The sequence below is a fragment of the Halichoeres trimaculatus genome, unplaced genomic scaffold (genome assembly GCF_033239565.1).
Source record: "Halichoeres trimaculatus isolate MK-OKI-2021-1 unplaced genomic scaffold, fHalTri1.1 fHalTri1_scaffold_18, whole genome shotgun sequence".
NCBI lineage: Eukaryota > Metazoa > Chordata > Actinopteri > Labriformes > Labridae > Halichoeres > Halichoeres trimaculatus.
The window spans coordinates 9,050,182-9,058,866 of record NW_027437196.1 but is presented as its reverse complement, the minus strand read 5'-3'; the positions used below and the strand labels follow the sequence as shown (position 1 = coordinate 9,058,866).

The window sequence follows — 8,685 nt, the reverse complement described above, 5'->3', positions numbered from 1 at the left end:
TGTTGTTACACTGAGTGGGCCTATGTGAGTGCCATATTTATTTATTTTATTTATTTATCAAATAATCATTTAATTACTTTGGTCGACGTGAATTTTACGGTAAAAAGGAAAATGCGCAATAAAAGTCTCATACTTTCCATCAAATTGTATCAAATAGGAACTCATCACGTTTGAGTGATAATAAGTTTGTTTCTGCGGTTGGAGGATATGAGCATCATAACGGAACGACGCCCTCCCTCAGGCCTTCATCAGAAATATGTTTCATCATTCACGCAGGCGCAACAATTTACCTCTGGAGAAAATGGCAACAAGTTTGCTCTTAATGACTGAATGAAACCGGTGTTGAATTCAGAATAAAAGCACAGAATTGCGTCTGAATTAGCAAAAATATTCATGTCTCCCCTAAAAGGCTACCTTTATTAAGATGTACTCAGCGAGCATGTTATTTTATTTAATAGTTTGATTTAGCTTGGTAAAGTGCACGTATTTAAGAGGTGAGTCACGAGCAGGATTGAATTGGAAATTTCCACCGGAAGTGAAAGTCGTTTTATATTAGTAAATTGACGCCGGCTGGGCAACTCATTCAGAGAGAGTTTGAGGTGAGTACCAGGCACCGGTGAGTAAATAAGCCAGCTTTTGTATGTGATTTCAAACCACGAAAGGAATCATGTTCGCGAAATCTGCTCAATTTTGCTTCGAAGTAGATTTATTTTGAAGGTCACGAACTGGTGATGACCGTTGACTTAATTTCCCGTGAAGAGAAGCGACATTGACAGCCAGCGGTGTAACTGCCACACACGCATTCAAGTGTCCGCTAACTGCCGGGGGATGGCTTCGCTTTGTTCCTCGGCTTGTTAAGAAGGTAACGGAGGAGGGAAAGTCCAGGAAATGTGCTCGGACTTCCAGTTCAGTTGTGGTTTAAGGCTGTTGGGTGACTGGAGGAAGGGAAAAGATAATGTCAAAGGTGTTCCTTGTGTTGTGGTCATCTTGTAAAATGGCTGGGATGGGTCCTCATTCAGACTCATTGTTTTTAGCCTATTAATAACTGAATGAGGCTTTTAGGGAGGCAGTGTGTGGACACTCAGGATGTGGTCAGCTTTGTTGCTCATTCATTCATGATGCATTTATATGAGCAATTTCACATGTATGTTGTTTATGAGTTCATAGGGTCACATGATTATTAAACCAAACCTGTCTTCTGGAAGTTAGAGATGAAATTAATCTTTCTGATGTATATGGCCTAAAAAGTGAATAAAGAGAGACAGTATGACTGCAACATTAACCATTTCATGTGGTTGGTGTTTTTCAGACACCATCACACTTATTCATTGAACCAAAAATCTGACACCAAAATGATTAAACTAACAATGAAATAACTTGTAAATAAAGAAAATTCCCCCAAAGTACGAATTAAACATGCAAGATTCACCAGTAGAACAACTAAGTGTCTATGTGAGCCAATATTAGCAAACAATTTGAAATATGGGCAGTATGTTTAGCCGTCGTGGATGGATGGATGGATGAACCCATTATTCGGGGTCACTCATTCAATCAATCTTTTATTTTTCACTTTCCTAATTTTATTATACAGTATTCTGGTTAAAAACAGGGGGTTGTCTGTTAGTGAATTGCTTTATCAGTACATTTGCTTATCATTGAGTTTTGATGCTCGTACAGGCTAAAGCCTCCCGAGGCAGTCAGGAATTGTTTTTGTGAAACATAAAACTTGAAGGTTATCTAAATTTATCCCGTTGGACTGCTCTCACACAGAGACAGTGTAATGAAGATCTGAATGAATTAAAATTAGAATTGGCACAGCTTTAGATTTTTTTTTTAGTTCGTGTATCTCTAGTTTTCTCTTGTTTTGGCATTCAAGGAGTGATAAAGTGACTCGTTTTGCTCTCATTACAGCTAAGTCAAGACTGCCAAGATCTCATTTACCCTTGATTACAGCTTTTCATTTTCAACACAGGAAATAAAACTGTACCAATAAGGAAGCATGACACAACACTTTTTTTTCCCAGAATGTCAACATTAAGAAAGATGTGTATAAAAAGCAGCCACAGGCCTCCAGATGATCTGAGTCTGTCATCCATAAATTCCTACTTTTTTTCTTTTGCAATCCTTTACGTAGGAACACTTTTTATGGAGTTGTTTAACTTTCTCCCCAGTGAAACTTATCCTATCTTTCATTTCTGTTTTTTTTTTGTTGTGGCACAATGTGACAAAGTTTTTGGCCAACTCTTGTAGCCTTAGTCAGGGGTCTTCAACGTTTTTCAGACTAAGGACCCCATAAATGATGGAGAGACAGGGCAGGATCCCCTTATATAAAACGATGTTTAAATTAAACTGAACCCAGTACTATGTACCTTGTACGTGTGCATTCAGTGTTAAGCTATTCTAGGGAACCTGACAGAGCCAGTATGAAACATGCGTGATTGGCAGAGCAGTGATAGAGGCTGGGCTTCCTCTGTCTTGAGCAGCGAGAAGTGACTGCTCAATCAACCTGTGTTTAGCTAAATGTGTTCATTTCTGGCTGAAAGATAACGTCTCTCTTGAAATTACATAAAATTGCCTAATCAAACAAAAATGTCACAGACCCCCTGTTGAAGACCTCTGGCCTAAGTCGTATGAAGTGGAGGTTGTACTAATGATCTTCTGATTTAAGCATGAATTAAATTGTCATCTGTATAATTTGATGGTAATTTGTCTAACACTCAGGTTGTGCAAGATAAAAGAACTAAATTTAACAGAAACAAATAAAACAGTTAGTATTAGTCTAATAATTTAAATTTGATCAATTTTCTTTTACAATTAAAGCTAATGTCTACATTTTTGGCATGTAGCCCACTCTGGCTGTGGAATTAAACCACATAACAATCCTCCGTGTCACACATGAAAACATGTATTGGAGCTGAGGTTAAGGAAACATTTTGACAGCTAACACTTGACCCTTGTAAATGCAGGTGAAACTAATAACACTAATTGCTGTATTTATGTACTTAGTGAACCTCAGCCGTCGTTTAAGTTATTGGTTCCACCTGTGTGCGTTTCCTAGAGGTCTGCCTCAGAAGGTCTGGAACGTAAGCATTATTTTTTTCCCTTATGCGACCAATTTCCCCTGATTTATCTATTTATTTTGACGCTTCGTTAAAAAGCACAATTACATCATGCACAGTGGGTTTGCTTGTTATTTCCTGAAGAGGATAGGAGATAAATATGTCAGCAAATTAATCACTGTTTTTATCAGAAGTGGCTATTTTTATGTGGAAAAATCAAAGCCATTAGGAACTTCGCTTTTGTAGACCCCAAAGAAGCGTCTGTATCTGTTCCAGTCTGTTTCATAACCAGTTAAAAAACGCCTCACAGGAGCTTTAAGCACTCATTGTAACTCTTAATGACTTCAGCCATTGTGCTCTGTGTGCAAAGAGCTTCTCTAGGACCATGCACCCCACTTTTAGCACCACGGTCCCTGATTTGCTTATCTGTCACATGACTGCGAGACGTCAGGACATGCCCTTGGGCAGGATAGAGGAAGGATGTGTGAGTCCTGCTGACTCACCAGAATCATCTCCACGTGCTCTGCAGGTCATTCGAGGAACTATTTAACTGTGATGCAAAGCTGGTACACAGGATAAAAGTGATTACCTTTTCTTAGAGACTCTTAAATCAAAGTCTAACCACATCACTTTATAACACCAGAGCACCTCAAGGACTCAAACATCAGCAGAATCTGTAATGTTTGTCTCGGTGGATCTGACCTTGCTCTCAAATTCCTGAGCAGTTTGGCTTCACTTTTTGTCGCATAACCCTGCGCGGGGCTCAAACACAGCATCTTATCTCTCAATCACACTCTTGGCTTTTATTTGTTCTCCCCCGCCTCAGTGCAAAGCGTCAAACCGACTTTTTGTTAACTGATTTGTAGCGGTCAAAGAAGCACAAACAGTCAGGCAGTGAGAGTCCACATTCCTGTTGTGAATTGCTTGGTCATGCAGAAGAAGAGGAAGGAAAGGAGGTAGATAACTTATTTTTCTCGGGTCTTCATGTTTATTTTACCGTCCCCCAAGCAGATAAACAGACTCAGCAAGTCCCTGAACACATCGCGCCTGGATATCAGCCTCAACCTTCAGTAAACACTGCTTTTTCATGTCCCCTTTGTCCATTGAAAATCTTGGAGCTTTATCATCATCTGCAACGCTCAAATCCATAAGTCAAACATCTCTCCTCCTCTTTTTTTGCTGTTGTCACCCTCTTCTTGTGAGGTTTGATTCCTCGCGCTCACTCTCACTTCCTTTCATATAATTTGTTTCCCAGGAAATGGATAAATAGCTGATCTGTGTTCCACTGAAGTGAGAGGTCTTTGTTTTCGTTTTGGGAGCCCAGGGGATATTTTATTCCCATCCCAGTCTGAGTCCCATGGGAGTAAACACAGTTATTATAAAGTACAGACGGGTCCACAATTACCATGTTTCTGTGAGAACAGGGCCTTACCTTTTGTCTGGATGGTGCAACCCGAGCAGCGTGCAGTTTTGACTAGACGGTGCAACGCCCTCACACGAGATAGATAGAGGAGCTGGATTGGACCGGTCACTACCGACTCTTTCATAATATTTATCTGCCTCTGTCTTTCTTGGATGAACGTTAAACTCTTCTGTGTGACATACTGTGGAGCTGTAATTACTCATCAGATTTTATATTCCTACGAGCTTTACAGTAATGAAATGTCTGAGCCAGCTCTGTGTTGTTCTTGGTCGGCATCCTACGCTAGATTTCTGGAGCTTGGGCTGAAATTGTTATTTGAGACTTTAAAGCTGTACGAATCAATATCTGCATATTATCGATGGATCAGATGACTCTCTGTAATGTGTGAGGGATCAATTTAGTGATGATGCCAAATCCAGGAAACCTTGCAGTCTGGCTCTCTCACTGTACACAAACTGCACAGTGAAGACGAAGCTTACAACTACCTGTGAACGTAGCAGAGAATTTGGCAGCTGAAGAGCCTGGTATTTGGAGCTGTTGGAGCTGAGGTCTTGCAAGGAGTTGTAAAATACTTATGGACCACCCTGAGATGAAGAGTAATGACTACATACGGCCAACAAGTAAATAAGACTATTAGAAAAAAGGCGAATAAGTTCCTGTTAGTAACTTAAAGAGGGGGTATTTTAAACATAGATATTAAGAATCAATGTTGAATGTGCAACTGATTTTGTGCCAATTTTTAGCCTGCTATGCCTTAATATGTTTGAGTAATCCATGAATCTGCCTGTAAACAGTTCGAAATGGTTCCTAGGGATGGGTTTCTTTCACATTGAAACGATATGGTACTAATTCCCAGTACCTGGCAATCAGTACCGGTACTCAATTTTCAGTACTTTTTTGTATTTATGTGGTAAAAAATATCAATTTGTTTTATGATAAAGTATAGAATTTAACTATTTCAACATATTTATTCTTCAAAATGTGACCTTGCAATGCTGTGTTCATGTCCAGCATGCTAAATTGCCTACTTTTCCACTCCCTCACAGTCACAAGGATGCGTTTAGGTACCCAAACATGGCAGACAGAATTCGGTTATAAAAGTACCTAATTTGGTACCCATCCCTAATGGTTCCTTTAAAAAATAGCTTGAGTTACAAGGATCTTTGTAAAATCTTTGCAAGAGCTTCACAAGACTCAGTGAAATGATGACCTCATCAGATGAGGGCCTCTAAAGTGTTTCATTACATGCTAGAAGTAAGTGCAGGCCTCAAACACCAGGTGCTGCCCATAGCTGACAGGCCTTCAGAGTGCTGGCCAATCAGAGCGAAGGGGTTTTATGGAGCAGGGAGCCTTAAAGAGACAGTAACTATACTAAAGCCCCGCTTCTACCAAGCAGTGCAGTTCGGTTGTCTCGGCACGGCACACATTTTACGGTGTTTCCACTGACTAATCCCGGGACAGGAACCCAAATAACTGAGACGAGCCATCCCACTTTTTGGCACCCTTCTGTAGGGGTGCCAGACTAAACCGATCCAATCTCAAAAGATGGAGCTACAACACAGCAGGCCATTGATTGGTCGAAAGAATCGTCACTTACCGTGCGACAGCGTCCGCTGCATTTCTCCTGGTGGCACACAGACTTCTCTGAAACAAAGCTTGATTGCACTTTCTATCAAAGAGCCACATGCTTATCACAGAGAGGACTAAATGTCTTTCATCAATGCTCTTTGTTTACTGTGTCACATTTTATGAGCTGAAAATCAAAGTTACTACAGGTGCACCAGAGGGACAGTATGAAACTAAAATAAAATGTACAATACTCCCTCTTTAAATTCTTGTTAATGCTTTAAACACCTAACCAACAGATCCTTACTGAAGCTTTAAGGTTGACAGACATAAACTGCATCACTTATTGAGCTGTTTTCTTGACATCAGCCACATTCCAACTCACCGAAGTCAAAATCAGGCGTGGGGGGAAAAAGGAAACACACTTTTCTAGACTACAGCTATGTGTCACCAGGTTTCATTTTGTGTTGTACAAGACCAAAAAGAAACTTGTTCATGAAAAGCTGCTGTTTGAACGTGAACTTTTGATGTTCTACCTTCCTAATGCAACTTGTTATTTTGAACACAGTGCTGCAGATTTGTTTCCATTTGAAAATATGCGTTGGCCCCCTGCAACACTTCAAACACCCTGATCCTTTTTGAAGGTATAAAGATGCTTGAGCGGTGATCGCTTTTTCTTTTCTGGGTGGCAGAGGCTTGCGGGCAGTGGTTATGTAAGCTTTTAGTGGCCTCCTCAATCCCTCTCCAACCCAGAGACAGGTGCTGTCTCAACTGGCAGCACGAAGCCCGGGACCGGACAAAGAGCCAGATCGAGACGAGGGCCTGCATCGACCGTGTGCAGCTGTTGGTTGTTGTAGCCTGGAAGTGGTCCAGTATGTCTGCACATAACTTAGCACAGTCATGCTAAAAAGTGCTGGCCCCTGCCAAGCCCTGAGTTAAGTCAGCGTGGCTACTGGGCTGTGAAGAGCGGAGTGGAGCAGGGAGGTAGAGACGTCTGTGTGTTGAAAGACTCGGGACGTGGCCGGGTGACTTTTAAAGTGCTGAGCTATTTCAGGCTAAAACACTCAGAGGGAACAGAGGCGCGGCTATCAACACACACCAACAGATCCCCATAGGGATCCACAAACGGGGCGGCTATCAGAACAGCTGTGGAGGGGTCAGTCTTTATGTTACAACAGGAGGTGAGTCCCTGTCAATTCCAGTTTATGGATGTGGAATTATTCCTCACAGTTTTTTTTTTCACTGCCATCAGCACCCCAAGGGTTGCAGTTTTTTTGCACGGCCTGGATGACTTGTTTTAGCCCTGATGCCGGAGAAGAATCACAGGAAGCCTGAGGGAGAATTTCCTAGTTTTGTTAACACTACTTGTTAAGCTAGAAAAACAGAAGGAAGGACGTTATTGTGCAAAAAATAATAATATCAAGTGCTATTTTTGCCCTTTTATTTATTTAACCAGAAAAATCACGCTCTAAAACTCACTCATCATGCTTTTATTTTACCACATTAATCAAAAAAATGTCACTAACCAAGCAGAATCCTGACAGTGTGGTTAAGTGTTTGTGAAATAAGCGTGCTGAGTGTTGGTCATGGTTAAGAAATAGCCGTGAAAGGACCTTGCAGGCATAAAATCACACCTCTTTATATAGCTAACCGCGCTGGATAATGCTATTATTATCTGCACACTGTTGAGACTGAGGAAAGCCCCAGACTTTGAAGTGGACTTCAAATTTAGCCGCTCAAGGCTTTGACTCTGTTTCTCCCCCCTTGCAAGACATGCATGTGACTCCACATCCCTCACTGGGGACAAACAATTATATCACACACACACACTCACACATCCACACACATCACTCCTCCTGAGTTTAGGTATTTCTTTAGCCCTAAGGCTCATATAAGCTCATGTGGAATGCAGTTTGATTATTTAGCGAGTGGGTAAGCAACCTGTTTAGATCACAGGATTGTTCTTTGTTCGCTGCGAAAACACGGTTAATCTGGCGGCCTTTTTTTGACTTTGGATGGGATTAATGGAGCAGTTGTGTTTATTCTGCCATGAAATGACATGTTTTTCTTTCCACTGCCAAACACTAAGAACCTGCAGCATGCCAAGTTGCATTTATGAGGAGAATTACTGAAAAACATATACATATTTACTTGCACCAGTATGTGGTGTTGGTGAAACTTTAAACCAGAAGGCACCTGAAGTTGAAGTTTACAAATCTTAACATCCACAAGACATATAGCGTTAATAATTAATCCCATACTTGAAATAGTCTCACTTTTATATATTTGCCTGTTCATAATCCCCGATTTACAACGAGATTATCGGCGCCAAAACCGGTTATTTCTAAATGCTACTTCTCAGTATCAGTGTTGGGCTGGATTTTCCCAAGAGAACATGAATCCATCTGCGGCACGTAGACTGAAAGTCCCTTTTGGTGACACTACACATGCCGGAAAAGTTTGGCTGTGAGAAATAGGATCTGTTCTTTTTTTAAAATAGTTTCTTGGACTTATTTTGTTGTACTGGCAGACACTAAAGCTGGACTGGCAAAAAGAAAAATGACAGAAGAGCAGAAGAAAACTAAACAGAAGAGTGATAGAGCTGGGTTACGTTGGCTCTACTTGGTGAGGTTGTAG

At 41.0% G+C, this 8,685-nt stretch overlaps 1 protein-coding gene across 5 annotated transcripts in view; it reads left to right on the top strand.

The window, feature by feature from the left end:
• Positions 1–500: 500 nt before the first annotated feature.
• The window catches only part of slc4a2b (solute carrier family 4 member 2b), a 58,723-nt gene continuing 50,538 nt past the window's right edge, over positions 501–8,685 (top strand). For 2 of the 5 annotated variants that reach the window (XM_074692991.1, XM_074692986.1), the window contains exon 1: positions 501–599. The gene's annotated coding sequence lies outside the window, so the exon portion shown is untranslated. Of the gene's footprint in view, positions 617–687; positions 863–3,039; positions 3,084–8,685 lie in introns of those variants that run through there. The other 3 variants (XM_074692990.1, XM_074692988.1, XM_074692989.1) reach the window with 3 other exon arrangements.